Source organism: Chiloscyllium plagiosum, unplaced genomic scaffold (genome assembly GCF_037043375.1).
Source record: "Chiloscyllium plagiosum isolate Xiang-an unplaced genomic scaffold, Cpla_swu_hap1 HiC_scaffold_27, whole genome shotgun sequence".
NCBI classification, from domain to species: Eukaryota; Metazoa; Chordata; class Chondrichthyes; order Orectolobiformes; family Hemiscylliidae; genus Chiloscyllium; species Chiloscyllium plagiosum.
In genome coordinates this window covers 88,674,460-88,682,346 of record NW_028270165.1, presented here as the reverse complement: position 1 = coordinate 88,682,346, position 7,887 = coordinate 88,674,460, and the positions used below count along the sequence as shown (strand labels likewise).

The window sequence follows — 7,887 nt, the reverse complement described above, 5'->3', positions numbered from 1 at the left end:
AAATGTCTTTTATGTCACCCCTCAACCTCCAAAGCTCCAGAGAAAATAGCTCCAGTCTATTCAGCCTCTTCCTGTAGCTCAAACCCTCCAACCCTGGCAGCATCCTTGTAAATGTTTTCTGACCCTTTCAAGTTTCACAACACCCTTCCTGCAGCAGAAAGCACAGAATTGCATGCAGTATTGCAACAATGATGGCACCAATGTCCTCTCTGAAGAGGGTTTTAAAACAATATTTATGACTACAAGCAAATCAGGTTAGTTGGGCATGACTTTCCCATAGCAGTTAGTTTTGGTTGTCCTTCATTAACCTATGCTTTATAATATATAAGAAAATATTTTGAGGGATGGGATTGTTGCTAGCACGTCCAACATTTGCTCCCCATCCCTCATGGCCTTTGGACTGAGCAATTGGCTACATGCTAGAAGGCAGTTGAGAGTCAACCACATTGTAGTAGGTCTGGAGTCACGTGATGTGAGCGTGTGCACGCGTGTGTAGGGTTGTGAGTGGTAGATTTCCCTCCCTAAAAGAACACTTTCACAACACTCTATAATGATTGGACAAAAATAACAGTTCTGGTAGCATCTATGAGGAGACGACAGTGTTACTGTTTTGAGTCCGGTGGCCCTTCAAAATTAGGCTGGATTCAAAACATTAACTGTTTTCTTTCCACAGATGCTGCCAGACCTGCTGCATTTCCCCAGCAATTGTGCCTTTTGTTGCTGATCTCCAACATCTGCAATTCATTGTCTTAGCCAATAATGGTTTCCTGGTTGCCAGTACAGAGACAAACTCTCACTTCCAGATCTTTTTATTCGTTGAAAATAAAGTCCACTAGCATCCATGATGGGATTTTAATTTTTGTTCTCAGAAGACCGAGATCTCTGGGCTACTTAACCAGTATCACGAGATCACAATCTTCCCTTCATTGACAGTGACATTGACAATCTTGTCCTGAATATTTTTCTTTATTCATTCATGGAACGTGACACTTGGTCTCCCAAAAAATAACCAAGTGCCAATTCAGAGGGCAGTTAAGAGTCAACCACATGACTTTCGATTAAGGGTGACACATTCACCAAACTGGGACAGGACTGAAGATTTCCTTCCTTAAAAAAAAGGTTATTAGTGAACAAGATAGGTACTTATGACAATTGATAAGATCACCAAAGCAGCGATAAGTTTATATTCCAGATACATAAATTGATTTCAAATTGCATCGGGGCCATAGCAGCATCAATTTGAAACTCCAGATGTTAAATCCAGGAACAATTCCCAAATGCCACCAACTCCCTACAATCTCTAGGCTTCCCAACACTGACTGGTCTGTAATTGCCAGTTGCATGCTTTTCCTCCTTACTATTTACTATTCAATTCAGCCCATTGAGTTGACTCTGCCATTTATTCAGATCACGATAATTCTGGGAAACATTTACTCCATTTTGCTGCCATTTCCCCATAATCCTCAATTCCCTTACTGGTTAAAAAAAATCTATCTCAGCCTTGAATGCACGTAACAACCCAGGCCCAGACTCACCCACTTTTCCACGTCTAGCCTGTCAAGTCGCCTCAGAATCTTGTACGTGACAATAAGGTTACCTCTAATTCTTCGAACTTCTAATAAGCACAGGCCCAACCTATTCAGTTCTCCTCATAAGACATTCTTTCCATCCCTGGTATCATCATGGTCAACCTTCTCTGGACTGCCTCCAATGCCAATATATCTTTCCTCAGGTAAAAGGCCCTAAACTGTTCACAGTATTCAGTTGTGGCCTGACTAATGCCTTACATAGATTCACTATAACCTCCCTACATTTCTACTCTATTGAAAAGGCCAACCTCCAATTAGCCTCCCTATTACTCACTGAAAGTGGATGAAGAGATTCGTGGTTGTGATTCCAAATCCCTCTATCTAATGTCATCCTCACCACCTGCTTTCACATCAACTGTGTCTTCTGCAAATTTAGCAATAGTACCTTCACTTTACTTATCCAAGTAATTCGTATATATATTGTAAATAATGTTGGCCCCAGTGCTGATTCCTGTGGTACACCACTAGTTACAAGTTGTCATCCTGAACATGTCCCTTACCACAACTGTGGTAGTTAGCCAATCCTCTATCCATGCTAACATACAGCCTCCCAACACTGTGGGCTCTTTGCTTACTATTTCATGAGATGTGAATATCATTGGCTGTGCCAACAACTCTTCCCAAACTGACTTTGAAAAGGTGGTGCCGAACTGCCTCTTAAATTGCTTCACAAATATGATGTGGTCTGCAACAATGTTCAGGAGTGATTTCCAGCATTTTGGTCAATAACAAAGAAACAATGCGATATATCTTGCAGCCGGAATCCTGTGTTCACACTTGTCTGTTCTTGGTGGTTGAGGTCATGACTTGGAAGGTGCTTTTGAAGAACCACCACTCATGCAATCAAGCCAGACTGATAGATTGTGGCCCGAGACTCTGCCATTTTGACTTCCCTCATCAATCTACATTCTTTCCAGCGAAGTTTCAGTCTCAACCCGCCACGCAATGCCATCTGTTACGGCTTAAAAGATAAGAATACACATGATTACCGACCGTATTTTGGGTTGTATAAATATTTGCCTGCCAGAATTATTTTCCAAAAGACTTTAATTAAACTGGGTGACTGCATGAAATGGTTTGTTGGTCAGACTATAATCATCATCATCCAAGGAGACAATGCCAGTAATACCATTGAACTCTTTTTGTTTAAAAAGCACAAGTTCTTGATTTATTTTTACAACTTACTAGCATTCACACCTGCATATTCAATGTCAAACTCAGACAACATAAATGAAATTACACCATTAATTTTGTTTTACAACAATCCAACAGATTAATTAATGATACACAGTGAATACCAAGGCTGATTAATGTGAAATGAAATTTGACTGAAAATGTAAAATCGAGATGAGAGATAACAAATGGGGGAAGGGCGGAAGGCAGGAAATGCAGCATCATAGAAGCTGCTCCTCCAGGGAGTGTATTTTATAAACTACAACTGCAAAATATAAACAAACACTCTGACATGATCCTCTGGTTTTCATGTAAACCATACCCCTTCCAGTAGGTACCATTTAAATAAGTTAATAGATACAAGCCATGAGCAAATCCAGCCTCCAGCCGGGCCCGCCGCTTCTTGGAGCTCAGAGAGGGGTTCCCACTCATTCATTCAACAGGAGGCGGCTCAATTTATTGTAATGGGCACGGAGGGTACAGTGGTCGTGTATCATGTTGAGGAGGAAGCTGTTTCCTCTCATTCAACAGAAGTGGACCTATTTACTAGAGTTTTTTGTGGTGCAGCTGTAGTCTCCCATAGAGCCCTGAGGCTCAGGTTAAAATCCCACTGCTCCAGTGTGTGTAATAACATTACTGCCCAAGCCACGTGCCAATTGGCAGAGGGATAAGAAAATTAGGGAAGTAAACACGTCAACCTGTTCAATGCTATCTCCAATCATTTCACTTCCTGTCCAATTCGTACTACAGGGAGCCCAGCCTCGTTTCACGGAGGTTCTTTTTGAGAAGTTTAATCGGGTATTTTTGCACAAGTCAAGTTAAGAAAGCCGGGATCTCTCGCAAGACTGCGCGGGAGACAACAATTGTAATTCGAGGCGGGGTGTCTGAATTATGAATTCACTAATAGCCTCATCTAAGCGATGGTGCAGCCCTCGCCAGCCTCTGTCTCTGTGGCGCAATTGGTCAGCGCGTTCGGCTGTTAACTGAAAGGTTGGTGGTTCGAGCCCACCCAGGGGCGGTGTGTTCGCTGTTCTTCACTGGCTTCGAAGCTGAGCGCTTTTAATGGGGTCAGGAAAATGTTCCCCAAACGGAAATCCTCTCCACAAAGGGGTTTCTGAATTGAATTAATGTCTAACGGAAGGGACTGCGGATGCTGAGAAGCCGAGACAAAAAGAGAAACTCGGCAGGTTTGACAGTACCTGTCGGAGAAAACAGAATTTTGAAATGTTGTCTCTGATTCTCTTCCCACAGATGTTGCCTGACCTGCTGAGTTCCTCCTGCAATTTCTCGTGTTGTTTTTAACGGAAAGTACATTTCACCTTTTGGGATGAAACACCTAGACTCGCCATGTGCAGATATTTATTCCTTTCGAATCACTGTGAAGTGATTGGATTCAAACAAACTCTGCGATGATTCACTCTTTCTCAGCTCCACAGGCAGACAGACCTGGGAAGTGAAGTTGTCAGTGTGGTTCTGTATTCGTGGGCCGAGTGGTTCATGCGATGGACTTGAAATCCATTGCGGTTTCCCCACGCAGGTGTGAGCCCTGCCGAGTACAAAATGAGAAATGTCGTCGAAAAGAAAGGGAGCTTGCTCCCCGGCTTCTTCTTTAAGATTCAAATCAGTGGAGGGGGAAAGGTATTTCACTCACATTGGGACTGGTGGGTATCTGCAACCCACTGCCTGTTCGGGTGGAACAAGCAGATACCCGCAGAGCTTCTTTTGAGGCGATGAGCCAAGTGTTTGGAAATGAGATTAGAACAGTGAGGGGCTTGAAATCGTGATCGAAATGAAGCAGGCACCTGAGGACAAGGGTATTTCCTTTGCCAGTGAAAGATACTGCTTCACAAAGTTGGGCCTGTGGAAGGGAATCAGTGACGGTGATTATCTTTGGTTGTTCACCTTGTGAAGGTTCCCATTGCTGCGCATGTCCGTGTTAACGTCAGAACTCTGCAGCATGGTGGCGTCAGGTACGCACAGGGCCGGGGCGCAATGGATGACGCATCTGACTCCACCGACCTGTTTGAAGTGCAGCTCACAGTTTCTTCACACACCCCAATTAATCTTTCTCATTGTCCTGAAGCCGGCATACGGTTTGAATTCCCGATCTGCGGGAATGAGAATCTTTTCACTGTCTCGCGTCAGTAAATGTCCCTGAGAACATCGGAGTCACGTCACAGCGCTGTCAGATGAGGGGAAGCTGAAATAGCCCCACACGCTGCTCACGGGCACACTTTCCTTTCCCCAACTCACCGCCTCAACCACTGCGGCTCCTGGGAGTGGAAAGGAAACAATCACCAAAACCCAGTCTTAGCTTTGTGTATCTTCAGAAAATAAGCAAAGGTTCATCCCTTCGGATTTTCTATCCTGGGATGACAGGGATGGGTTTTGTCACTCTTTTGTAGGACATTGCAAGTGGATGTTTTGCAGAAAAGCACCACAATGCAATCTGATTAATCAGGACCTGGATGTTTTCGGTCTTTGAATGTAAGTGTTGTGCTCCAGAACTTTGTTGTTCACAGTTTATAATACTTATCTTCCCAGTCCCCTGTATCACTTATCGAAAATGTTTAATTTGCATCTTGTAATCCTTTCACTGTCTGCTAATGAGGATAGCGTTTCCGTGTTTTACCTAAATTATCTTGACCTTGCATATCTCAAGCCACAAGCTAATTTCACGAGAATACTTTTCCAGTTCAAAAGCCAACTGTTAATGATGGCTCTGTTTCTTGTCACGTATCCAATTTCAGATCGATGTTGTTAATGTCCCTTTTATTCCTTCAGATCCAGGTTTCGCTCACAGGGCTAGAACAGAACTGTCACCAAATACATTTACCAATCTACGTTCATCCTATCGATTGTATTAGCATCATCAACACTTCTCATCAAAATAACTCGAGAGACTTTCCTCACAATTTTCTGTGAACAGTTCCACATTAGCTTTGCTGAATGAACCCCAAATTTCTTGAAGTGGCTCCTTATTTTCGGCCCTGATTATTAATCTCTCTATGCATGGGAATGGATCCTTCCCACCCGTTCTATCACTCATCAATGTGTGTAGTTCAGGTCGATCTCCCATCAGCCTCCTCTGTCCTGATCAAATCCAGGGGAACAGAATCAGTTGGAACTATGGCGCGGACAGGAAAAGCCCAATACTCACCTTTCCTGTTAGAACCATTCCATGAGAAATTTTAGACCACAACTTTGGGCGTGTAGTTGTCGCCGAACACTTAAGGTGCTGGCGTAGAGATCCTTTGGGGCTCCCCCGCTCAGGGTCGTAACCTGCTGACTATGCTTTCTTCACTGACGATTTTAAATGACTTCCTGTTGGCTGCATTATCGCTCAAACTTCACAAAACCCGTCTCGATAAAATCACGTTTTCTCATGTCTGGGAATTGATTGCCATGCAGGAAAGTCGGGTTGTGAACAAACAACGTACCAGCCTCACAACGTCAGCTCTGTTTACCTTTCCACGGATGCTGCTCGACCTGTTGGCTTTCTGCAGTATTCTCTGTGTTTATTAGGCACAAGTGCTGCTTTTCATTCAAGAACTTCAATCCCTGTCCTCTGGTAACTGACTCTCGTCAGTGGCAATTGATTCTTCTGATCATTAATCTGCCCATTCCCACCGCGTCTTCTCCCATCATGACCAACAGCCCCAGGAAATCTCCAGTTAACCTTCTTTGCTCCAAAGCGAACATTCCCAACCTTGGGAATGTCTCTCCAAAATGGAAATTCCTCATCCCTGGAAATGAATCATGGCGTACAATTGGGAAGAGGTTTTGGCAAAATATTGTCAGTTAGGAAATGGAAAAACGTTCATGAAGCAAAACAGAAATCCCAGTCTCCAGCTTTGTGAATCTTTAGAAACTCTTTGGGAAGCGGATTTCGAGGAGAATGAAAGATGAACTGTCCGACTGAGCAGAGACAGTCCAGACACCGTCCCCTTGTTGAAGAGGCCGGGAGATTGACTCTGATGTTCTCGGGACATGACCTGATCTAAGACATTGAAAGAATTGTCGTTTCTGCACCTCAGGAATTCAAACACCTTCTCGTCTCCGAGCCAATGAGAGAACTCGGGAACAGGCAAAACACGGAAAGTCTCGAAGGGTGACGGCCCGGAGTAAGAAAGCGAGTTCCTCCTGACATGGATGTGTCTCCAGCCTGTCCCCGGTGTCTCCACAATGAATGTCCCAGGCTTTATTATGGAAAAGTAAAACTGATAGACGACAACTGGAATTCGAGGCCAGGAGGCTGAATTATGAATTCACTAATTGCCTCCCCTAAGCGATGGGGCAGCCCATGTCATCGCCTGTCTCTGTGGCGCAATTGTTCAGCGCGTTCGGCTGTTAACCGAAAAGTTGGTGGTTCGAGCCCACCCAGAGGCGATGAGCTTCTGGTTGCCTGTCACTTTAGCACGTCCCCCTGTTGCCTGGCCTCCATCTCTGTCTCAGGCATTCAGCAGTGTTCCAGCAAAGCTCCGCTCCAGATGGAAGACCAGCGCCTCATTTTCCGTTTGGAATCCTCCAGTCTTCAAGATCGAGTTCAATATTATTTGGACCCGAACTCCCGCATGCCCTTGATCCCTACCACACCCACACGAGGCCTTGTTATCACATCGTCTGCTGTTACACACGACTTATTGTTAGCCAGGAATAGTCTCCATGAACAGTTAGTCACCCTCCGACACAGATCGTTATTCTCTCCTTTGTCCCTCCAATGTTCTCCGTCTGAACTCGTGGCAAAGAGAGCAATGTGGATTGATATCCCTGAGCCAGCTCTTTGTCCCATCTCCAGGAACCGGGTTCTCTCCACTGGCGGATAATTAAACCACTTTGTTGTTGCGTTGACGTGAGGAGATTGTATAAATATAAACTTTTCTAAATCCCCACCTTCCGTTGATTGAACTGTGAGTTCACTCTGATTCACAACACGTGTCACAGCGCAATTTGAGGCCCACATTAGCTCTGCTGGTTCTACACAGCAAGTAAATGAGAGTCTCTATTCGTATCATTCTCTTGCCTTCGCCCTGTAAATCTCCACATTGTTACTTTGGACATGATCACCGAATTCCCTTTTGTGTTCTTGAATCTGCTTCCTTGTCACGGTCAGACAGGGACAAGA

The 7,887-nt window shown here is 44.5% G+C and overlaps 1 non-coding gene across 1 annotated transcript; it reads left to right on the top strand.

Moving 5' to 3' along the window:
* The first annotated feature begins 3,706 nt into the window (after positions 1-3,706).
* trnan-guu (transfer RNA asparagine (anticodon GUU)) lies at positions 3,707-3,780 on the top strand. Its single transcript has one exon. It is a non-coding gene; the product is annotated as a tRNA-Asn (tRNA).
* The last annotated feature ends 4,107 nt before the right edge of the window (positions 3,781-7,887 follow it).